Consider the following 24,951-nt stretch of genomic DNA (forward strand, 5'->3'; position numbering starts at 1 on the left):
TATTTGCATTTTGAGGTTTGGTCCAACAGAATCGGGTCATGTGACACAAACACATTGGACATTTTACTATATAATAGAGAAGTTACGTTTTTTTAATCGATACGCTTTTTAGTCTCAACTCCTCAAACAAGACAGAGCAGACACTACTAAAACCAGAGTATCAATGAACATTGATTCTGGAAAAAATGTCTCAGTTTGTCGCCACGCGGCATTGTGGCAGTACCACGACCGTTAGAGCATTTTGTAGCCAAAGACTGTTATCCTAGCTGTCTAGTCTGTTTATAAATGTGCATAAGCATAAAACAATCATATAAGGAATTGGCAACTCGTTCTCATTCTGAGAAATAAGGTAGGCCACTTGATTTCAACATCTGAACAAAGTGGACATAAGCTACATGCTGTTCAAACAGTTGGGAGACAGACAGAAGAGTGTGGTCGTAACACAACTGTTGAACCTTGTTAGCAAGCAAACACATCCAGGTAAAGATTAGCTGGTCTACTACACGTGGGCTTGAGAGATTGTTCTATAGCCTCTAATCAGCTACATAAGAAGTTAGTCATTATTAGTGAATGTATATTTATTCATGGTTCAAGTTACATTTGTAACAAAAAAGGGCATTTTCATAAACTGACGAAAGACAGAAACGGCACAGGTCCTAATCCAGGCACTTGTCATCTCCCCGTCTGGATTACTGCAACTCCGCTGTTGGCCTAGCCTCCTGCCTGTGCCATTAAAACCCGCTACAACTCATCCAGAATGCACGCAGCCCGTCTGGTGTTCAACCTCCCATGTTCTCTCACGTCCCCCGCTGGCCTCCGCACACTCCACTGACTTCCAGTTGAAGCTCGCATCTGAAGACCATGGTGCTTGCCTACGGAGCTGTGAGGGGAACGGCACTCAAGCCGACTCAGGCTCTGATCAGTCCCCACCGCAACGAGGGCATTGCGTTCATCCACCTCTGGCCTGCTGGCTCCTTCCTCTGCTGAAGCAGGTGGTGTCCCTGCTCAGCCCAGTCAAAGCTGTTCACTGCTCTCACCCCAATGTGAAACAAGCTCCCTCACGATGCCAGAACAGCGGAGGTCACTCCACCTTCCAGAGACACTTGAAAACCCCACCTCTTTAAGGAATAATTTCGGGATAGGATAAAGAAATCTTTATCACTCAAAGTTTTACACCTTCAGAAATTGGGGGTCGCGTTCTGTGAGCTTGTGCGGCCTACCACTTCATGGCTGAGCTGTTGTTGCTCCTAGACCTCTTCACAATAACAGCACTGACAGTTGACCGGTGCAGCTCTAGCAGGGCGAACTGACTTGGAAAGGTGTCATCCTATGACTTGAGTGCCCCACGTTGAAAGTCGCTGAGCTCTTTCATTAAGGGACATTTACTACTGCCAATGTTTGTCTATGGAGATTGCATGGCCGTGTGCTCGATTTATACACCTGTCAGCGGGTGAGGCTGAAATAGCAAAGAATCCACTAATTTGAAGGGGTTTCCACATACTGCTGTATATATAGGGGTATTTTACTGTTCTCTTCTAAACAACGTTATGAGTGACTGTTGTCCAACGTAAGATGTCAGGGAGATCCATTCCTTTTTGTCAACAGGTTAGAAAGTTTCGAAAGCGGACCATCTTCCATGATTGAACTGGAGGATTTTGAAGAGCATGAGGACATCTGTAAGTGCAGAGCATTGTGCCTTACTGCTTCCTGTTTGCTTAATGCTTCCTGTTTGCTTTGACTTTTTTAATTAGATTGTTTTCATTTAAAAAGTGTGTGGGATTTTAAATGCAACTTTAAATAAAGTTTGATTTAATTTAACACATTTAAACTAGTGCCTTCAGAAAGTATTCAAAACCCTTGACTTATTTTGTTGTGCTACAGCCTGAGTTAAAAATGGATCCAAATTAAATCTCCCCCATCTACACACAGTACCCCGTAATGACAAAGGGGAAACATATTTTTAGAAATGGTTGCTAATTTATTTGACAATGAAATAATGGAAATGTCTAATTCACATAAGTTATTCCACCTCTGAGTCAATACTTTGTAGAAGTACCTAAGTGGCGAATACAGCTGTGAGTCTTTCTGGGTAGAGTCTCTAAGAGCATTCCACACCTGGATTGTACAACGTTTGCCCATTATTCTTTTCAAAATTCTTCAAGCTCTGTCAAGTTAGTTGTTGATCAGTTGCTGAGACGGCCATTTTCAGGTTCTTGCCAAGTAGATTTAAGTAGATTTAAGTCAAAAACTGTAACTAGGCCACTCAGGAACATTCACTGTCTTCTTGGTAAGCAACTCCAGAGTGTAGATTTGGCCTTGTGTTTTAGGTTATTGTCCTGTTGAAAGGTGAATTCAATCCTCCCAGTGTCTGGTGGAAAGCAGACTGAACCAGGTTTTCCTCTAGTACTATTACAAATTTTTGCAGTTTTACTTTAGTGCCTTATTGCAAACCGGATGCATGTTTTAGAATATTTGTATTCTGTACAGGCTTCCTTCTTTACACACTGTCATTTAGGTTAGTATTGTATGGACGAACTACAATGTTGTTGATCCATCCTCAGTTTTCTCCTATCACAGCCATTAAATAGTATTAAGATGGTCTGGTCCATTAAATAGTATTAAGATGGTGGTCTGGTCCATTAAATATTAAGATGGTCTGGTCCATTAAATAGTATTAAGATGGTCTGGTCTGGTCTGGTCCATTAAATAGTATTAAGATGGTCTGGTCCATTAAATAGGTATTAAGATGGTCTGGTCTGGTCCATTATAGTATTAAGATGGTCTTGGTCTGGTCCATTTTAAATAATATTAAGATGGGTCTGGTCCATTAAATAGTATTAAGATGGTCTGGTCTGGTCCAATTAAATAGTATTAAGATGGTCTGGTCTGGTCCATTAAATAGTATTAAGATGGTCTGGTCTGGTCCAATAAATAGTATTAAGATGGTCTGGTCCATTAAATAGTATTAAGATTTAGTCTTGGTCCATTAAATAGTATTAAGATGGTCTGGTTTTGTCAATTTAAATGGTATTAAGATGGTCTGGTCTGGTCAATTAAATAGTATTAAGATGGTCTGGTCTGGTCCAATTAAATAGTAGAAAGATGGTCTGGTCCATTAAATAAAGAAGAAGATGGTCTGGTCTGGTCAATTAAATAGTATTGAGATGGTCTGGTCAATTAAATAGTATTAAGATGGTCTGGTCTGGTCAATTAAATAGTATTAAGATGGTCTGGTCTGGTCCATTCAACTCTAACTGTTTTAGTCACCATGGCCTCATGGTTGAAATCCCCTACGTCCGGTACAGAGATGAGGTAGTCATTCAAAAAATCATGTTAACACTATTATTGCACACAGAGTGAGTCCACGCAACTTAGTTTCGTTAAACAAATTGTTACTCCTGAACTTATTTAGGCTTGCCATAACAAAGGGGTTGAATACTTATTGACTCAAGACATTTTCAGCTTTTCATCTATTTGTAAATTTTTTAAACATAATTCCACTTTTGACATTGCGTAGGGTTATTGTGTGTAGGCCAGTGACAAAAAAATCTCCTATTGAATCCATTTAAAATCAGGCTGTAACAATAAATGGGAAAAGGTCAAGGAGGTGGAATACTGTCTGAAGGGGAGTGTGGAATACTGTCTGAAGGGAGTGTGAATACTTTCTGAAGGATGTGAATACTTTCTGAAGGAGTGTGAATACTTTTTGAAGGAGTCCACTTTCTGAGGGTGTGAATACTGTCTAAAGGAGTGTGAATACTGTCTGAAGGAGTGTGAATACTTGTCTGAAGGAGTGTGGGATTACTGTCTGAAGGAGTGTGAATACTGTCTGAAGGGAGGTGAATATGTGGAAGGGAGAATACTGTCTGAAGGGAGTGTGAATACTGTCTGAAGGGAGTGTGAATACTGTCTGAAGGAGTGTGAATACTGTCTGAAGGGGTGAATACTGTCTGAAGGAGTGTGAATACTTTCTGAAGGAGTGTGAATACTTTCTGAAGTACTGTCTGAAGGAATGTGAATACTTTCTGAAGGAGTGTGAATACTTTCTGAAGGAGTGTGAAAACTGTCTGAAGGAGTGTGAACTTTCTGAAGGAGTGTGAATACTGTCTAAAGGAGTGTGGGAATACTGTCTGAAGGAGTGTGAATACTGGGTTCAAGGGAGGTGAATACTGTCTGGAAGGAGTGTGAATACTGTCTGAAGGGGTGTGAATACTGTCTGAAGGAGTGTGAATACTTTCTGAAGGAGTGTGAATACTTTCTGAAGGAGTGTGAATACTTTCTGGAAGGAGTGTGAATACTGTCTGAAGTACTGTCTGAAGGAGTGTGAATACTTTCTCGAAGGATGTGAATGCTTAAAGGAGTGTGAAAACTGTCTGAAGGAGTGTGAAAACTGTCTGAAGGGAGTGTAGAAAACTGTCTGAATGGGAGTGTGAAAACTGTCTGAAGGAGTGTGAATACTGTCTGAAGGGAGTGTGAATACTGTCTGGAAGGAGTGTGAATACTGTCTGAAGGAGTGTGGAATACTGACAATGAAGGAGTGTGAATACTGTCTGAAGGAGTGTGAATACTGTCTGAAGGGTGTGAATACTGTCTGAAGGAGTGTGAATACTGTCTGAAGGAGTGTGAATACTTTCTGAAGGGGAGTGTGAATACTTTCTGAAGGGAGGTGAATACTGTCTGAAGGAGTGAATACTGTCTGAAGGAGTGTGAAAACTGTCTGAAGGAGTGTGAAAACTGTCTGAAGGGAGTGTGAAAACTGTCTGAAGGAGGTGAAAACTGTGAAGCGAGTGTAAACTGTCTGAAGGAGTGTGAAAACTGTCTGAAGGAGTGTGAAAACTGTCTGAAGGAGGAATACTGTCTGAAGGAGGTGGGAATACTGTCTGAAGGAGTGTACTAACCCTTTCTGAAGGACTGTAGTTAGAAACATTGACCCGATCTGGTTCCAAGAATGAATGTAGAGCCAACCCAGAACGTTACAATCCTTGATCATATAATACTATCTTTGTTATTCCTCTGACCTCTAAACCTGACTCCTCTAAACCTGGAATCCTCTAACCCTGACCTCTAACCCTGACCTCTCCATGACAGGGCTCCCGTGGGTCCAGAGTGGGCGCCCCATCTGTCTATCCATCCGTCTGTCCATCCGTCTGTCCATCCGTCTGTCCCTCCTGTATCGTGCTGTCAGATCCTGAGGCTGTGACTGTGGCTGTTTGTGCTCCTCCTCTTGAGAGCCATCACACTGCAGCTGGAGGACAAGGCCAACCTCGACTTGACTGGCTGGCTCTGCTCTGGCCTGCCACCGGGAAACGTACGTACACACAGACGAGATGGGGCAGATAGGGCCAACAATAGTGTAATGTTGTGTTGTGTTGTTGTCGTCCAGAGGGAGGCCAGATCAGCCCAGATCATTTCAGTGGTTCTCAGATTCAGACAGAGCTCTGGGTTACAAAGATGGACCTGCTGGCTGAAACCTTCCTCTAATGGAAAGATCCTGCTGGGCTCCTACATGAAGAAACCTCTGCTGGTGGACTACAGCGCTACCACTGGGTGAGTAACCCTGACCTCTAACCTTTAGGTGCGCCACATGACCAAAAGTATGTAGACACCTGCTTTCGTCTAACATCTTATTCCTAAATCGCATGGGCATTAATATGGAGTTGGTCCCCCTTTGCTGCTATAACTTGTAGCCTCCACTCTTCTGGGAAGGCTTCACTAGATGTTGGAACATTGCTGCGGGGACTTGCTTCCATTCAGCCAAGAGCATTAGTGAGGTCGGGCACTGATGTTGGGCGATTAAGTCTGGCTTACAGTCAGTGTTCCAATTCCATCCCAAAGGTGTTCGAAGGGGGTTGAGGTCAGGGCTCTGTGCAGGCCAGTCAAGTTCTTCTACACCGATCTCAACAAACCTTTTCTGTATGGACCTCGCTTTGTGCACAGGGGCATTGTGGACAGGCAGAAACAGGAAAGGGGCCTTCCCCAAACTGATGCCACAAAGTTGGAAGCACAGAATCGTCTAGAAGTCATTGTATGCTGTAGCGTAAGATTCCCTTCACTGAAACAAAGCAAGGGCCTAGCCTGAACCATGAAAAACAGCCCCAGACCATTATTCCTCCTCCACCAAACTTACAGTTGGCACTATGCATTCGGGCAGGTAGCTGTTCTCTTGACGTCCGTAACCGATTGTCCGTCGGACAACCAGAATGGTGAAATGTGATTCATCCCACTCCACAGAAAGCGTTTCCACTGCTTCCAAAGGAGTCCAATGGTGGCGAGCTTTACCACCACTCCAGCTGGCGCTTGGCATTGCGAATGGTGACCTTAGGCTTGAGTGTAAAGTACTGCTCGGTATGGAAACCCATTTCATGAAGACTCCCCGACGAACAGTTCTTGTTCTGACGTGCTTCGGGGAGGCAGTTTGGAACTCGGGGTAGTGAGTGTTGCAACCGCAGAGTTGCACATTTTTACGCGCTATGTGCTTCAGCACTCGTGGTCCGTTCTGTGAGCTTGTGTGGCCTTACCACCTGGCGGGCTGAGCCGTTGTTGCTCCTGGGGACGTTTCCACTTCATAATAACAGCGCTTACAGTTGACCGGGGCAGCTCTAGCAGGGGCAGAAATTTGACGAACTGACTGTTGTTAAGGTGGCATCCTATGACGTTGCTCACGTTGAAAGTCGCTGAGCTCTTCGGCGCTTCATTCTACTGCCAATGTTTTGTCTATGGAGATTGTGTGGCTGTAGTGCTCGATTTTATAACCTGTCAAAGCAACAGGTGTGGCTGAAATGGCCGAATCCACTAATTTGAAGGGGGTGTCAACATACACTATATATACAAAAGTATCTATCTGTACCCATTTCTGATGAGTGTGTCCACATACTGCTGTATATACAGTGGGGAAAAAAAAAGTATTTAGTCAGCACCAATTGTGCAGGTTCTCCCCACTTAAAAGATGAGAGGCCTGTAATTTTCATCATAGGTACACATCAACTATGACAGACAAATTGAGAGAAACAAAATCCTGAAAATCACATTGTAGGATTTTAATGAATTTATTTGCAAATTATGGTGGAAAATAAGTATTTGGTCACCTACAAACAAGCAAGATTTCTGGCTCTCACAGACCTGTAACTTCTTCTTTAAGAGGCTCCTCTGTCCTCCACTCGTTACCTGTGGTTAATTGGCAGATGTTTGAACTTGTTATCAGTATAAACCTCAATCAGTCACACTCCAAACTCCACTGGCCAAGACCAAAGAGCTGTCAAAGGACACCAGAAACAAAATTGTAGACCTGCACCAGGCTGGGAAGATTGAATCTGCAATAGGTAAGCAGCTTGGTTTGAAGAAATCAACTGTGGGAGCAATTATTAGAAATGGAAGACATTTTTATTTATTTAACCTTTATTTAACCAGGAAGGGCTCATTGAGATTTAAAATCTCTTTTTTCAAGAGCGTCCTGGCCAAGATAGGCAGCACCAAGTCATTACAAAAAATTACAGACATACAAACATGAAAAACTACAAGTAATCTAGTAAAAACCATTCAAGAATTCACAAGAGTATAACAATATCAAAAACAGCAAATTCAAAAACATTGACAGGTCAGGGAATCAGCCTCAAAATCCTTCATCAGAGATTTAAAAACCCCAAAATCGGGACAAGTTCTTCCAGTTTAAAATTATTTTGTAAGGTGTTCCAAGACGATGGTGTAAAGTACATAAAAGCTCTGGGCACCCCAATGGTGGAACAAGCTCCTTCTACAACGCCGTAGGACAGCGGAGTCACTGACCACCTTCCGGGAGACACTTGAAACCCTACCTATTTAAGGAATACCTGGGATAGGGATAAAGTAATCCTTCTACCCCTCTTCCCCCAAAAAATAAATAAAAAAACATTGTAGTGGTTAGTCCATCATTGTTGGCTAGAATGCACCAATTTGTAAGTCGCTTTGATGAGGGGAGGGAGGGAGGGAGGGAGGGATTCCATTCAATATAGAGGGCTGATATTTTTATTTTTTCAGGTTTGGCTTTTTCAGGAGAGGCTTTATACTGCCACTTTTTAGTGAGTTTGGTTCACATCCAGAGGATAGGAGACATTTATTATGTTCAACATAGGAGTGACCAAGCACAGGTGGGAAGTAGCTCTTTCAGTAGTTTAGTTGGAATAGGGTCCTGTAGGCAGTTCTGTGCAGACTCAGGACAACAGCGTTTCATACAGAAATACGCATATTAAAGTCCACAATTTGTTTCTAATGATCATGATCTTTTCTTGGAAGAAGTTCTTAAATTCATCACTGCTAGGCCATCCTCCCTTTTTTAAATTGTTTTTATTCTGCTCAATAAGATTGGATCAGTAGGCTGATCGAATAGCAGGCTGTGATGGATCAGTAGGCTGATTGAATAGCAGGCTGTGATGATCAAGCAGGTGATCGAATAGCAGGCTGTGATGGATCAGTAGGCTGATCGAATAGCAGGCTGTGATGGATCAGTAGGTTGATCAGAACAGCAGGCTGTGATGGATCAGTAGGCTGATTGAACAGCAGGCTGTGATGGATCAGTAGGCTGATCGAATAGCTTGAGGCTGTGATGGATCAGTAGGCTGATCGAATAGCAGGCTGTGATGGATCAGTAGGTTGATCGAACAGCAGGCTGTTGTTTCAGAGTATATAACCTCCTAACCATCTGTGTGGTGTTGTTTCCAGGTGTATAACCTCCTAACCATCTGTGTGCTGTTGTTCCAGAGTATATAACCTCCTAACCATCTGTGTGGTGTTGTTCCAGGTAACTCCTAACCATCTGTGTGGTGTTGTTCCAGGTGTATAACCTCCTAAAACCATCTGTGTGTTGTTTGTTCCAGGTGTATAACCTCCTAACCATCTGTGTGGTGTTGTTCCAGAGTATATAACCTCCTAACCATCTGTGTGCTGTTGTTCCAGGTGTATAACCTCCTAACCAGCTGTGTGGTGTTGTTCCAGGTGTATAACTTCCTAACCATTCAGGTGATGTTGAACCAGGTGTATAACCTCCTAACCAGCTCAGTGACTGTGACGATCAACGGCAAAAGATAGAACATTACTAACCCAGGACAGACCTTTCATGGTCCCATGTGGTGAAGTTAGAGACTGTAGACAGGCCATGCCTTCGACCCCCTCCCTGTGTTGTCCAACAGCATGCCTTCTGACCCCTTCCCTGTGTTGTCCAACAGGCCATGCCTTCTGACCCCCCCCTGTGTTGTCCAACAGGCCATGCCTTCGACCCCCTCCCTGTGTTGTCCAACAGGCCATGCCTTCTGACCCTCCCTGTGTTGTCCAACAGGCCATGCCTTCTGACCCCCTCCCTGTGTTGTCCAACAGGCCATGCCTTCTGACCCCCTCCTGTGTTGTCCAACAGGCCATGCCTTCTGACCCCCCTCCTGTGTTTGTCCAACAGGCCATGCCTTCTGACCCCCTCCCTGTGTTGTCCAACAGGCCATGCCTTCTGACCCCCTCCCTGTGTTGTCCAACAGGCCATGCCTTCTGACCCCCTCTGTGTTGTCCAACAGGCCATGCCTTCTGGACCCCTCCCTGTGGTGTCCAACAGGCCATGCCTTCTGACCCCCTCCCTGTGTTGTCCAACAGGCCATGCCTTCCTGACCCCTCCCTGTGTTGTACAACAGGCCATGCCTTCTGACCCCCTCCCTGTGTTGTCCAACAGGCCATGCCTTCTGAACCCCTCCCTGTGTTGTACAACAGGCCATGCCTTCTGACCCCCTCCCTGTGTTGTTCAACGAGCCATGCCTTCCTGACCCCTTCCCTGTGTTGTCCAACAGGCCATGCCTTCCTGACCCCTTCCCTGTGTTGTCCAACAGGCCATGCCTTCTGACCCCTTCCTGTGTTGTCCAACAGGCCATGCCTTCTGACCCCTTCCCTGTGTTGTCCAACAGGCCATGCCTTCTGACCCCTTCCACAATGTGTTGTCCAACAGGCCATGCCTTCTGACCCCTTCCCTGTGTTGTCCAACAGGCCATGCCTTCTGACCCCCTTCCCTGTGTTGGCCCAACAGGCCGTGCCTTACTCCCCTTCCTGTGTTGTCCAGCAGGCCATGCCTTCTGACCCCTTCCTGTGTGTTGTTCAACAGGCCATGCCTTCTGACCCCTTCCCTGTGTTGTCCAACAGGCCATGCCTTCTGACCCCTTCCTGTGTTCTTCAACAGGCCATGCCTTCTGACCCCTCCTGTGTTGTCCAACAGGCCATGCCTTCTGACGCCCTCCCTGTGTTGTCCAACAGGCTTGCCTTCTGGCCTTCCTCCTGTGTTGTCCAGCAGGCCATGCCTTCTGACCCCCTTCCTGTGTTGTCCAACAGGCCATGCCTTCCTGAACCCGAAATATTATACACACATATATCTTATAAATCATTAAGAAAGTGTAATTATAATGAACATTTCATGGGAGGAAATGTGCAAGATGACACATGGGAAGGATAATTTAATGGGCCAAAGAAGCCAGCACTGTGAGAGCAGTAATATTGAGGTTAGGTTTTTTATCAGACTGCCGTAGGGGTGGGGTGAGAAGAAGAGAGAGAGAGAGAGAGAGAGAAAGGAGGCTCAACAATATCCACAGCATGTAAAAATAACTTCTCATTTCACCTCTTTTAGACAGGAGTGTTATTTTACTGTTTATGAATGAGGTTTAAGTGAGGTGGAAATGTGAATGATATTATATCATGAAACTCATGTCATAAACAGTGTACAATCGCTTATGATCACTATGTTTGATGTACAGTTACAAGAGATGACATGGCGCTACGCCCTGAGTTGTTCTGAAACAGAATGAGCTATGTTTGGTTTATTGATGAGAAACTTTGCCAGGAACACACACCTAAATGCACTAATGCCTCCTTTCTATCGCCCACCAACATTATGATTGTTTCTCTGAATTGCCTTGGCCTAACACTGTAAGAGATCGTATTTTATAACGTAGCTAGTCGAAGTTGGAAATACAACAAGCTTTCAAATGATGCCCACCTGACCCAGATTGCGATATATAATGGTCCGTTTTGGGATTGAGTAAATAACAACTAATTGTGTGGTGGCGATGCAAGGTTGTGCTCTAAACAAAACATTTACAAGTGTACTTGCTTTTTAGTTCCTCAACAGCACATCTAGGAGAGCTAAAAAAAAACACCTTTATAAGTTGAAGACTCTTCTTTGAGTCATAAAAGTGCATTGAAATGACTTAGGAACTGTGTAGCCACTTGGAGACACCAGTTAGTCCCTCTCATTCAAGCCCTTGTCATTTGTCTTATCTTGCACCTACCCCACATTTTCCAGGAATATTCTTATCATGTTTCTGAATGTATCCAGATATTTTCAGATTTCGTTATCAACAAATGCTGCGAAAAGTACAGTAAATGTAAAATGCACAGAATCAAGTGCAATGTTTGGATTCAGTCTTGTGTCAGGTGAACTGTTGTGTCCTCAACTTTGGTCTAATAATTTCCCGTTATCTCCAAACTGTTCCTTTCAATTGCTACCAGGTTTATGCATATGTTTCATATTTCTTCTGTAAGAAACATTTCAATTTAGCCCTATCCATATAGGCCAATTCCCATGAGTGTAGAGGGTTAACTGATGTTCCTAAACACATATATAAATCGAAGAGTTAGGTTGCAATGTTCTATATTACTAAGAAACTCTATAAAAAAAAGCTCTATAAAATGGGAACGAATTGAGTTTATTACATTGCTAGGTGTTTTTTCGAGCATGGTTATTCTACAATAATAGATTCAGTTAATGACAGTGGAACATCTGCTAATTCATACAAAAAGTTAACAGTTGTTATCATTACCTGTGCAGATGTTAATAGGAAATGAATTGAATGCAAGCTGGTATATAAAGGAGACATGAAAATACCTAGAAATGTCCTGTTCTGCCGTTTTGTTGTTGTTGGTTTGGGATGTAAGTGATACATGAAATGTCTCTTTAATCAGACGTCTGTCAATCCAACAGAATTACTCTGGGTTTCAAGTAGGTCTGGAGTTTGGGAATTTCCGGTTAGCTAGCTAATGTCATTAGCAAAGGTTAAACAGTAGACAAAGGTGGGAAACAAGGAGTCATTTTTAAAGTTAACGTACAGGTATGAAATATTTGTTACTTTACCTCAATTAAGCTTTTGCATTACTAGCTAGATATTGTGTTAGGCTATGATGTGTCGCATTTCATTTGATGCAGGCTGGCTAGTTTGTTGCAATGTTAGCTAACGTTAGTTAATGTCAACCAATTTGACTAGCTAACTAGCCATAACTGTCTGGCTTGACGCTAACTAGCAATGGAGTTGAATATTCATTTAACGTTAGGTAACTAGTTAAACTGCTTAGTAGCTATAACGTTTCAATAACGTCATGTCAATATTTACATATTGTCGTTTTAAGCGCAAAACGTACGGCGCATAAAATTAGAGGTTAGCTAGCGTTGGCTATCCTATGAATATAATATCCACAGAGTTAACATTACTATTATCTTTAATATAGTTAAGGTTAACGTTACTGGACTGATCTGATGCTGCCTACGATTAATGTTAACAATTATCGTTTAGTAGTGTCAAAGTCGCTACAATTCAAATCTGGTATTAGGAACAAAAAGAGGTCTTAACGACTTCTAAGATATACAAGTTATTTTAATTAATGCAAAAACCTTCAATGGTAAAACAGTGGAGGCTCCTGAAAATTCTCAGGGGGGCAATTTTCTGATGATTTAGGTGACCTACACACATTTAAAAAGATACAGTGGGGGGAAAAAGTATTTAGTCAGCCACCAATTGTGCAAGTTCTCCCACTTAAAAAAAGATGAGAGAGGCCTGTAATTTTCATCATAGGTACCGTCAACTATGACAGACAAATTGAGAAAAAAATATCCTGAAAATCACATTGTAGGATTTTTATGAATTTATTTGCAAATTATGGTGGAAAATAAGTGTTTGGTCACCTACAAACAAGCAAGATTTCTGGCTCTCCAAAGCAGACCTGTAACTTCTTCTTGAGGCTCCTCTGTCCTCCACTCGTTACCTGTATTAATGGCACCTGTTTGAACTTGTTATCAGTATAAAAGACACCTGTCCACAACCTCAAACAGTCACACTCCAAACTCCACTATGCGCCAAGACCAAAGAGCTGTCAAAGGACACCAGAAACAAAATTGTAGACCTGCACTAGGCTGGGAAGACTGAATCTGCATAGGTAAGCAGCTTGGTTTGAAGAAATCAACTGTGGAGCAATTATTAGGAAATGGAAGACATACAAGACCACTGATAATCTCCCTCGATCTGGGGCTCCACGCAAGATCTCACCAGCGTGGGGTCAAAATGATCACAAGAACGGTGAGCAAAAAATCCCAGAACCACACGGGGGGACCTAGTGAATGACCTGCAGAGAGCTGTAACAAAGCCTACCATCAGTAACACACTACGCCGCCAGGGACTCAAATCCTGCAGTGCCAGACATGTCCCCCTGAAGCCAGTACATGTCCAGGCCCGTCTGAAGTTTGCTAGAGTGCATTTGGATGATCCAGAAGAGGATTGGGAGAATGTCATATGGTCAGATGAAACCAAAAAACTTTTTTGAAAAACTCAACTCGTCGTGTTTGGAGGACAAGAATACTGAGTTGCATCCAAAGAACACCATACCTACTGTGAGCATGGGGGGCGGAAACATCATGCTTTGGGGCTGTTTTTCTGCAAAGGGACGAGGACCGACTGATCCGTGTAAAGGAAAGAATGAATGGGGCCATGTATCGTGAGATTTTGAGTGAAAAACCTTCCATCAGCAAGGGCATTGAATATGAAACGTGGCTGGGTCTTTTCAGCATGACAATGATCCCAAACACACCGCCCGGCAACGAAGGAGTGGCTTCGTAAGAAGCATTTCAAGGTCCTGGAGTGGCCTAGCCAGTCTCCAGATCTCAACCCACATAGAAAATCTTTGGAGGGAGTTGAAAGTCTGTGTTGCCCAGCGACAGCCCCAAAACATCACTGCTCTAGAGGAGATCTGCATGGAGTGAATGGGCCAAAATACCAGCAACAGTGTGTGAAACCCTTGTGAAGACTTACAGAAAACGTTTGACCTGTGTCATTGCCAATAAAGGGTATATAACAAAGTATTAAGAAACTTTTGTTATTGACCAAATACTTATTTTCCACTACAATTTGCAAATAAATTCATTAAAAAATGCTACAATGTGATTTTCTGGAATTTTTTTCTCATTTTGTCTGTCATAGTTTGACGTGTACCTATGATGAAAATTACAGGCCTCATCTTTTAAGTGGGAGAACTTGCACAATTGGTGGCTGACTAAATACTTTTTTTCCCCCACTGTATGTCCAGCAACAACATGAAGACAGGGGCAGCATATAAGTCAATGCCAGAAGCATTTATTGACTGATCTCAAAAGTGTTGGCTTACAAAAGCAAAACAAGTTATCACAGTAGAAAATAATCATGGGGTGTTCTTTTTCACATTCCTCAACACTGCATAAACAATATGCATTTCCATAAACAAATGAAATATCAGCTGAAAATACAGCATCTTGGTATTTGTTCAGATTGTAGGATCAACAAGAGCTTTTACCACATTTTTTGCCTCATGGTTGAATTGGAAAGATGTGCACCTGAGCATAATTCACCAACAAGCAAGCAGGAGCTTTTGATAGAGGCTACTGAAAACATTGATGCAAGTTATTGGTAATAAGAAATTTTTATAGACTTCCATATTCTGCCCTCTTGTATAGATTTGTGAAAATGAACAGTGATAGACATTTTGCCTGAAAACAGAATTTGAAAATAATTTCTAGAAAAGGTAGAATACAGCTATCTGTATGGCTTTGTAAAAAATGAACAACTATATTCTGGCCAATTGTATAGATTTGTAAATATGAACAACCATATTCTGGCCAATTGTATAGATTTGTAAAATGAACATGAACAGATTATTATTATTTTTTAACTTTTTTAAAATTAAAAATAACTATTTTAAACAACATCAACTGTGAACTGATTTGGGCGTGTGTGTGTTAAAGAGACAGACAGGGAGGGACAAAGGAGAGAGAGAGGCTACATTACTTGTACTGAAACTGTTCTCTTCTCTCTTTCAATGCAGCGAAGCGGGTCAATGACTTTCTCATTGAAATCAGGCATGCTGAGGGACTAGTTCCCTCTCCATGGAAAGCATGGCCAGTGCATTCAGACGTTCCTGGCCCATTGAATTTCGCGAGGAATGTCTTAACTCGTGTCAAAGTTGAGAAACATCCTCTCAGCTTCGGCTGTTGTCATGGAAGTAGTTATGAGGATGTTCCAACAGAGTCACAGTCTCAGAGAACGTCTCCTGGAGGTTGTAGCTCAGAGAACCTGGTACAGTGCCAGTGCACCACGGTTTGACTTTTCTCGTCGTCGGCAAAGACCGTTCAGTCTCCCAAAAGCACACTGGCGATTGAGACTGAGGTTGATTCCGAGATGGGAAGGAACTCAAAAGCGCTCCTGCACTTTGTGGTTGCTATCTATGTACCTCAGCACAAGCACCAGCTGTGTCTGTGTAGAAACGTCCGTGGTCGTCTAGCTTGGATAGCTACGAAGTTCGCCGACTTCACCTCCTCCACAATATGTTCCCTCATGACCGCTAGCATACACTCCAGTAGCTCTGAACGCTAGCCATCTTTTGATAGTAGTACGTGAATTGATTGACGCTGCTACCACGCTCTTTTTCTTAGTTACGTTCATGGTTATGTACGTATGACGAGAAGCGCGTAAGTGCAAGCCCTCAGAAACCCATAGAGATTGTATTGAAAGCTCTGATATTTGAAAAAAAAAAAAGATTTTTACATGAGAGGCTATGACAGACTTCTGGGGCGATTTTCAACCTGACTGAAATCGCCCCAAAAAGGGGCGGGGCCATTTGAAGCACGACTTTAGCCTGATTGGACATTTAGTGGCAGATCAGACGTCTAGATTAGAACACTGATAACTACTGTTGCTGTGATATAATTGATTCGAAAAATCCCTTTTCCCGTTTGGCAGTGCGTGCCCATATCGCCCTAATGAACACACCGCCCCTGATGGTAAATATGATGTTTCGTATATACGGGCTCTCTGAGATGTCTCGCAGGACACCCCAGACAACTAAAAAACATTGTTTCAGATCCAATACTCAAATACTCTGACAGAGAAAGTTTCCCACTTCTCTGCTGGCCAATTAGAGTAAAGGACTGAGTGTGGTTTAAACTTTCTCAGCCAATCCGTTGGTTCAGGGGTTGGTCTCATCTCCCTCGGCGCCATTTGTTGCACACTTCAGCCAGGCACAAGATTATGCAACAACCTGTCATAGTGAGAAGAGCCAGCTCCCTTAGACATCATTCCTATGTCCAAGGAAGGTTCACAGATCACAAAAGAACCAGTATAGTCTAGCATTTGAAGACACAATCCTTATCTTATTTTACCCCCTAAAACAGCTCTTCACATCAATCACAGCCTTGCCAGGTGTCACAGCCTACATTAGAGCCAGTCAAGAATGCATTCTTTCTAAGTTAGTCATCCCATCAATTTAGGAGAATAATAAATCCCCAATAGTAGTTAACTATAATATTTTACTCTAAATTAGTTGGCTGCGGTTAGCTAACCTGGCTAGCTAGTTAACTATGCTGCAAGCTAAATTGGGGAACTAGGGTAGGGCGCCCTTTGATTTGGAGGGATTGCAGCTCTAAATTGTCCTAACTTTTTCATCAACCAAAACAATATCCGGCTAATGTTACATTTTAGAGAATGTAACTAACTCTAGTATGAGTGTGCAATCCACGGTGGTTTGATACAACGTGTTATGTAGCTACTGTAGCTAGCCAGTTTGTCGCGTTTTGATTGAGATGAAACTGGCTAATGCACCGTTTATTTTCTCTTCCTCAGGGCTACAATTTGGGACCACAATCAGTCATTTAAAAATGAAGTGTCCGTCCAACTACGAGGAACCCCGGTTTCCATGCAACATGGAGAAACATGTCACATACAAGAGTCGGGCCTGAAAACCTCCCCACTAAAGGAATGCGTCCAAGTAGTAGTCAAACCACAGCTCTCACCATGTGTCACCACCGCTGCCCAACTTTTGCCTCAAGGATGATGTGAAAGGTGTTCACAATAAGGAGAACAACCAACATGATGGGGTACTTGACGAGGTAAACCTAGGCTGTGAAGCATTCGAGGACAGCGGTTTCCTCTCTTTACAGAACAGCCGAGATAGAGGAGGACGTTGATAACATAAAGGAACTAGAACAGTCTCCAGGACAGGATATATTCTCCCCATGTACTCCAGTTGCTGATTATCACAAGGCTAAGCATACTGCCTCAAAACTCCCCATACTGAAGTTTCAACACGCTGTATGCAAGATCTCGCCAACAGTTTCAAGAGGACCCATAGCTATGACTGGTCTGTCATTAGCCGGCTAGCAGAGGACTCCGGCCTTGAAAGGGTTTTGGGTGGGAACATGGGCCTTGGAATGTATGGCTGTTTTAAAAGCACTGCTGGAGAGGGACATGAAGCACATCCTCACCAGGATCCTGCATCTGCTAGGGAGATGTCGACTTGATAAGGTAAATGACAAATGTAATAAGGTAAACATGTGACCTTTACTGGTCCTATGACAATTGTACCAGGTTTTTCTTTTTTTTTTTTATAATATGTTTATTATTTTCCAATAAAAATAAAGTAAAAGAGACAGCAATACAAACAATGACATTCATTGTACTGTTGGATGGGATGGCCAGTTTAGAGGACAAACAAAAGTTAACTCACACATACACAAAATAAAACAAAATCCTATTAGGTGGTACGTGTATAAGAAGACAGCATATAGTCATTACAAGCAGTGTAGTTCAGCCAAAAATAAATATTGAGTGGAGTACAGCACAGAGTAGCAGCAGATCGTCAGCCCAGTTATGAAGCGGGACTAGACCATTTATCCAGTATCGGCTGCCATATTTTGTAAAACAATGGACTTCTATTGGAGGTGTTGTATCGAATCTTTTCCATATGGATTACATTCCCTAAATCCCGTAACCACATTTCAAAGGTAGGTACAGTCTCCAATTTCCAAAAATTACAATATGAGCCTTTTGGCTAATAGAGTACAAAGAGAGACAGCTTTCCCCTCCTGGTTATTCCCATCAACTGTACCAAACAGAGCGATCAATGGGTCTGGGGCTAGAACTCTATCAAAGGCCTTAGATAAGTAATCAAAAATGAGAGCCCAGTAAGCCTGTAATTTAGGGCATGTCCAGAATAAGTGGGACAACGTCCCCTCCTCCTGCTTGCACCTCTCCACAGTGGTGAGGTGTCCGGGAATATTATGCAGTTTTACTTTTGAGTAGTGTAACCTGTGTATCACCTTAAACTGTACAAGGTTGTGTCTGGCATTCACTGAACTGTGGTTTATATTCCTGAGAGCTTCTATCCAGTCCTCATTTGAGATTTCTGAACCAAGTTCTTGTTCCCAAGCCCTTTTAATGGTGTCTGTGGAAACCTCTATGTGGGCCTGTAGCACATCATACAGTCTGGAGACCGACCCTTTTGAATGGGGTTTGACAAGGATCAAGCTATCTAATGTAGGACTATTTGGCTTCATGCCATACTGTGGGATGTGTGTCCTCAAGAAATTCCTGATTTGGAGGTATCTGGAAAAAATGTGTTGTTGGCATGTTGAACTTTGCCTGTAGTTGTTGAAATGAAGCTAACCGACCATCTATGTATAGATTACCAATTGTTGTGAGCCCCTTCTCCCTCCACTGTGAAAACACCACATCATCCATTGCAGGGGTGGAAAGCATGATTCAGCAATCGGGCTGTCTATGTGACACAGTGGGTATGTTAAGAAAATCCTAATCTGTTTCCAGATCCTAAGAGTATGACAAATGACTGGATTGGAGTCGTAAGTGGCTTTTTTTCACATATGATGGGCTATTAACAAGTGCAGGGAGTGAGGAACGTTGACAGGAGGCCTGCTCAATCAAAAGCCATGAAGGCATATCCTTCCGTTCTCATCTCAGGTAAACTTTCCCTCCCAGAAAGACACAATGTTCAGATTAGCAGCCCAATAATACAGTTTGAAGTGAGGAAGGGCCAAAGCCCCCTCTATATTGTACTTGCATAAATGCTTCTTTGCAATTCTGGCTGCCTTGTTATCCCATAAAAATGGAGTTACTATTGAATCCAGTTTCTTAAAATAGCTTTGTGGTAAGGAAATTGGGTAGACATTGGAAGAGGTAAAGAAACCTGGGTAGGACAACCATTTTAATAGAGCGTTACGACCAATCAAGGAAATAGGCAGAGTTTTCCAGAAATCTATATTTTGTTTAAGCTGATATATTTCATGTCCCAATTCACTTTCAATAGCTGGTCAAGGTCTCTTGTCACTACAATGCCAAGGCTTGTGAACTTGTCCCTCACTGTTCTAAGCGGGGTAGATTGGAGAAATTGCATATCCACAGGCCGTGATATTGGCATCATCTCACTTTTTGCCAGTTTATCTTGTAGCCAGAGAAGGAGCCGAATGTGGTTTATCAAGTTAAGTAATGGTGGAATAGACGTTTTAGGCTTGGACAAAAACAAAAGAACATCGTCTGCATATAGGGGAAATTTTTGTGCTGTGTGTCTTTTATTTTAACAGAAGCTATATCGGCACATGCCCGAATGCGCGTAGCAAGGGGTTCCATGGCTATAGCGAAGAGAGCAGGCGAAATAGGGCACCCCTTGAACAGGCGGGAATGACTGCGACATTTCCTGATTGGTCCCACGGACGTTGGGTGTGCATAAATAATTCTTATCCAATTAATAAATTCCTTTCCAAATCCGAAATGCTCCAGAACCGACATCATATACTTCCACTCAATCTGATCAAACGCCTTCTCTGCATCAAGAGCTATTACCACTGCCTCAACTTTATGATCGATACATTACGTTGAAAAGGCGTCTCAAATTGTGTATATATGTCGGCCCGGGATAAAACCTGTCTGGTCAGGGTGTATGATGTCGGAAATATATTTTTTCAATCGGTTTGCCAATATCTTTGTCAACACCTTGTTTTCTATGGGGAGTAACGACACGGGGCGATACTGACTGACATCTCCATGGAATCTCTATCTTTTTTTAAGATCAGGGCTATTGTAGCCTCATACAGTGTTTGCGGGAGTTTGGTATTTTCTTTGGATTGTTGAAACATTCGCAGCATAAGTGGAGATAGACTAGCGCAGTACTTCTTATAGAATTCTATTACAATCCATCGGGCCCAGGCCTTGCTGTTTGGAAATTGTGCTATCGCTGTGTTAATTTCATCTAAGGTTATCCCTGCATCGAGTGCGGCAGCTGCCCCCCTGTCTAGTTTAGGAAGTTCACAATCAGCGAGAAAGCGTTCCATAGTTTGTGGATCAGTAGCATCGCATTTGATTGGTATAGCTCTGAGTAAAACTGTGCAAAGCATTTATTAATGTCCTGCGGATCTGTTACTATTTTACCCTTCTTGTCTTTTATTTTGTGAATAGCTCTAGATGCTTGTACATGCCTTAGCTGTCTTGCTAATAATTTATGTGGTTTGTCCCCCAGTTCAAAATAACTTTGTTGCGTTCTAGCAAGTAAAGAGCCCACCCGTTTCAAAGGATGGTATTGTATTCATACTTTAACTTTGTGATCTTCTCAAGGACTGTATACGAGGAATTTGTCCTAAAAACGTTCTCCTGTTCCCCTAACTCTTTCAATTTCTCTCAGCCTAGTATTGGCACGTTTCTTCCTCTCTGATGTATAAGAAATAATGTAACCTCTAATCACAGCCTTTAGAGATTCCCAAAGGGTGGAGTCGTCAACATCCCCGTGTCGTTAGTACTGAGGAAAAAGGCAATCTGCTCCTCCAAATACTGACAAAAAGCCTCATCTTTCAACAGGTATGTCGTCTAGCGCCACGGTCGCCGACCTGTCGACATATTGTCGAGTTTCAGCACCATGGACAGAGGAGAGTGGTCCGTAATTGAATGGGGTGATAGGTAACCGACTCAGCTGCTGAGATTAGTTTGGAGTCCAACAAAAAATAGTCAATTCTGGAATATGATTTATGAACTGATGAGAAGAAAGAATAATCCCTGTCTGTTGGGTGCGTCAGTCTCCAAATATCGACAATGTTAAGGTTTGTCATCAATGTATTTAGACAGACACTGGCATTTGATTGTTGAAGTGACCTTGATAGCTGTTTATCTAAAAGAGGGTCTAACGTACAGTTAAAGTCACCTCCAACAATAACACTTGTATCCGAGATATTTGGTATGGCCTTAAATACCCTTTGAAAAAATAATGGATCATCGAAGTTGGGTCCATATAAATTGACCAAGGTTATTGGTTTTGAATTCAGTGTACCGGCCACAATAATATACCCGACCATTAGGATCTGAAATCGAGGTTGAGTAAACAAAAGGAATGTTTTTCCTTATCAGGATTGCTACCCCCTCTCGCTTTTGCATCAAAGTTAGACTGGTATATCTGACCGATCCAGCCGACTCGTAGCTTGCCTGCGCGGGCGTTTAATATGAGTTTCTTGAAGAAGCACTATGTCAGCACCCAGTGATTTAAGATGAGAAAAAACCTTAGCTCGTTTCACCATGGCCTAATCCATTACAGTTCCAGCTGACTATCTTTATTCCACCTGGTCTACTCTGAGCTCGGTCACTATGTGGCATTTCTTATTTTAAAGCAAATTGCTGCTGTCATACAAAACCCAGAAGAAAAACGTCCACGGCCGTGCGGGAGCTTGTCATGCCACCTGTACTAATAAACGTGAACATAAAACACAGACCCCAACCCCCCTCCCGTCCCTTTACTGAGTGACTTCCCCAAACGAAGCACTCCTTGGCTAACACACAAACGTTAGGGTGTCTAGACATAAAGCCTGAACTAACTCGTCGTCTATAGATGCTCCGCATATAAACTACTATTAAATAACACTTAACTTAACTCTCATGTTAGGGGGTGAGTGGCGCTAAAACATGACATGCCAAACAATGCTATATTAGCCACAACATCTCACCTATCCTATAAGTCCCAATTTCTGATCTTCTGATCGAAAAGACATAGGCCGGAAATTCAATTCACACACATTCCCTGGCCTGTATTTGGCCATTAAGCCTGCTGGCACAGCCGTTCTGTATCCTCAGCCGGGAGCTTGCTTGTCAAGAACAGATCTGCCTCTTTTGCGTTGTCAAACGTACGTGTTGATCCTCGACTGTCACCTTAAACCGGGCTGGGAAGAGGAATCCATATCGGATGTTGGCCGCCCTGCATTTGTTGCGTACCTCATCATACTCTTTCCGTTGGTTCCTCACCTCAAGGTAAGATCTGGGTAGAAAGACACCCTGGCTCCGTTGTAGTTAAGGGGGAACTTTTGACTAGCCAGTTTGAGGATGAGATCCCTGGTGTGGGGATAGTGCAGCCTTACAATGAATGGCCTTGGTGGCCCGCCCTTGGCCGGCTCGTTGCCTGTGCTCTGTGTGCTGTGGTCGATCAGGATGGCCGTTTTGAAGTGTTCCCTCCCCAGCAATGCGGTATCAGCTCCGAGACAAATTCAGTGGGTTTCCCTTTCTCCGTGTCCTCCTGGATCCCACATATTCGGATGTTCTGGCGTCTTGAATGCGACTCGAGCATTTCAGTCGGGCCTTCAGGGTTTTGTTGTCATTTTTGAACGTTGCGCACTGTTTCTCTATGTCCTGTAGCCTGGCCTCGTGATCGATTGTCGTCTGCTCAACCTCGTGCACCCTTCCCTTAGTTGCCTTCACAGTTTCGGCCAAAGTCCCAATACTCTTTGAGATATCAGCCAACCTTGTGTCCACCTTCTTGCTTAGTGCGTTTATGGCAGCCAGTATGTCACTTTGAGTAGGATCTGTGGGGAACTCTTGGAAGCTAGCCTCTTCAGCTAGCTCCTCGTGGGTCGCGACGTTGAAATTGGTTCGTTGTCTATCTCATTCCAATTATCTTGTTTAGCCCCTTTTTGTTGCCTTTTCCCTTTGTCATATTTGTTTGAAGTTATAGGTTGTGAGAGGTTAAGATAAATATTAATTTGTTTCAAAATTGAGCGGAGCTCTAGCAATGCACGTCTACTCCATAGCACGCTCTCTAGCGCCCCCCTTGTACAGGTTTTTCAACATGGAAATGTTTTTATACTCTTATTATGTATTCATTCATGGTGGTTTTCTTCACAGCTGTAGAAAAGTGAGCAAGACCTGGAGAAAAATCTACCAAGACAAGTCTGCACTCCGTAGATGCGACCAGGCTAAACAGAGACTCAGGGTAAGCGCTAACATTTAACTGGGGTTCCTTTAGTCATTGTATACTCTTTATCAGGTGTCAATGGTTTTTGAACCACATTGATGGTTTGTTTTTTTAGCTTGCAGAGGCTCCAAACTTTGCTAATCCCTTATGCTGATATGTTCTTAATCTGGATTCATTTACAGGGGCTCCTTCAAGTACTTCAATCTTAATTACCTAACCATAGGGGTAATCCACTGCATGAATATTGTTTGGTAAATGGCAATGTCCGTTTTTGTTGTAGGACCCAAGAACTTCTGTAGGACTGGAGAATGTCGGCTCTTTGACCACGAGACGCCGCCCTGTCCCGGGTTGTAATGACCTGTATGCAGAGGGTAGCTTCAACCCCCTTATCCATAAGTCTAGCTATAGGATGCTCTCCCAGAGAGAAGGCACACCGTCGCTGTACTGCTCCCAGCAATCTCGCTTCAGAGAATACCAAGCGGTGACGGTTGCGCTATTCACTTTGCATGTAAAGGTTCAGAGGACATGATGGTGCTCAGTGTGTGTACTTATTGAGAGTTGGTGTCACCCTTCAATCAGTTCTAGGAAAGGAATTGACATGTTCATGTTACAAGTGATACAATGAGTGAGTTATGCTCCGTAGCCTTATACATTCTTTGCTTGTGTTCTCTAGGCTGCCAGTTTGCTGAAGCAGCACGAGTCGCTGAAGCCCTGTAAGCACTGCGGCTCTCCTGCCAAGCACAACGCAGATGACATGAGGGCCACCTGTACCCGCCTCAGCTGTGCCTTTGACTTCTGCACCCTGTGCCAGGGGCCCTTTTCATGGCTCCTCAGCCTGCCACACAGGGCTGGCCCGGGGGCCTAGCAGCTCCAGAGCCATCCTCATCGGCAGCGCTCGCAGCAAGAGGAACGTCAGGCGCCTGTGAGATCAACGCCGCCCTGGATGAAGACTCAATAACGCACCTTTTTTTAAAAAACAACTAAATTTTAACTATTATTTAGTAGTTTTATTCATGGACCTTTTAGCCCACTGCCTCCTCTCCACATACCAAAGGGATCTCGGCTATTGGAATACCCTGTATTAGAACACATTTGTATTCTGTGACAATCCCGTGATACCAGGTGTTCGGCATTTGTCGTCAGAAAGCGACAATCTTACTGAAGCCAAAAACAGAATGTTTACCTGAATTGTACATTCATTTTATATTTCTTAATGGAATATCCGTCCGTAAATATATTTGTCTGTTAAATGTGAAATGTAAATATTTATATTGTTGAAATAAATTTATCTTTTGCGATTTTCTAAATTGTTTTGTTTTTCTCCCAATTTATTTTTCTAAGCTACATACCGCCAGAAAACGCGCATGCATGCACAAACTTATTTTCAGAATTTAATCAAGCCGAGCATGTCACAATGCCACTTGCTTCAAAAAGGCTGACAACTGGTGAAACTAAGCCATTCATCCATTGGTGCCATACTGCAATGTATTTTCCAATGTAATTGGTAGTCCAGTCTTGTGGCTTTAACAAAGGTCTTCGGCCTCAACATGTCACCTCTTTTATAAAGGAGTAATGAAGCCATTGATGCCAATGAATTCATGAAAATGCATTACTTTTTAATTACAAATGAATTTCCACCAAGCTGCAAAT

The 24,951-nt window shown here is 43.0% G+C and overlaps 1 pseudogene; it reads left to right on the top strand.

Moving 5' to 3' along the window:
• Positions 1-1,636: 1,636 nt before the first annotated feature.
• Positions 1,637-24,271, top strand: LOC123486179 (annotated as a pseudogene).
• Positions 24,272-24,951: the final 680 nt, after the last annotated feature.

Source organism: Coregonus clupeaformis, unplaced genomic scaffold, assembly GCF_020615455.1.
Source record: "Coregonus clupeaformis isolate EN_2021a unplaced genomic scaffold, ASM2061545v1 scaf1049, whole genome shotgun sequence".
NCBI lineage: Eukaryota > Metazoa > Chordata > Actinopteri > Salmoniformes > Salmonidae > Coregonus > Coregonus clupeaformis.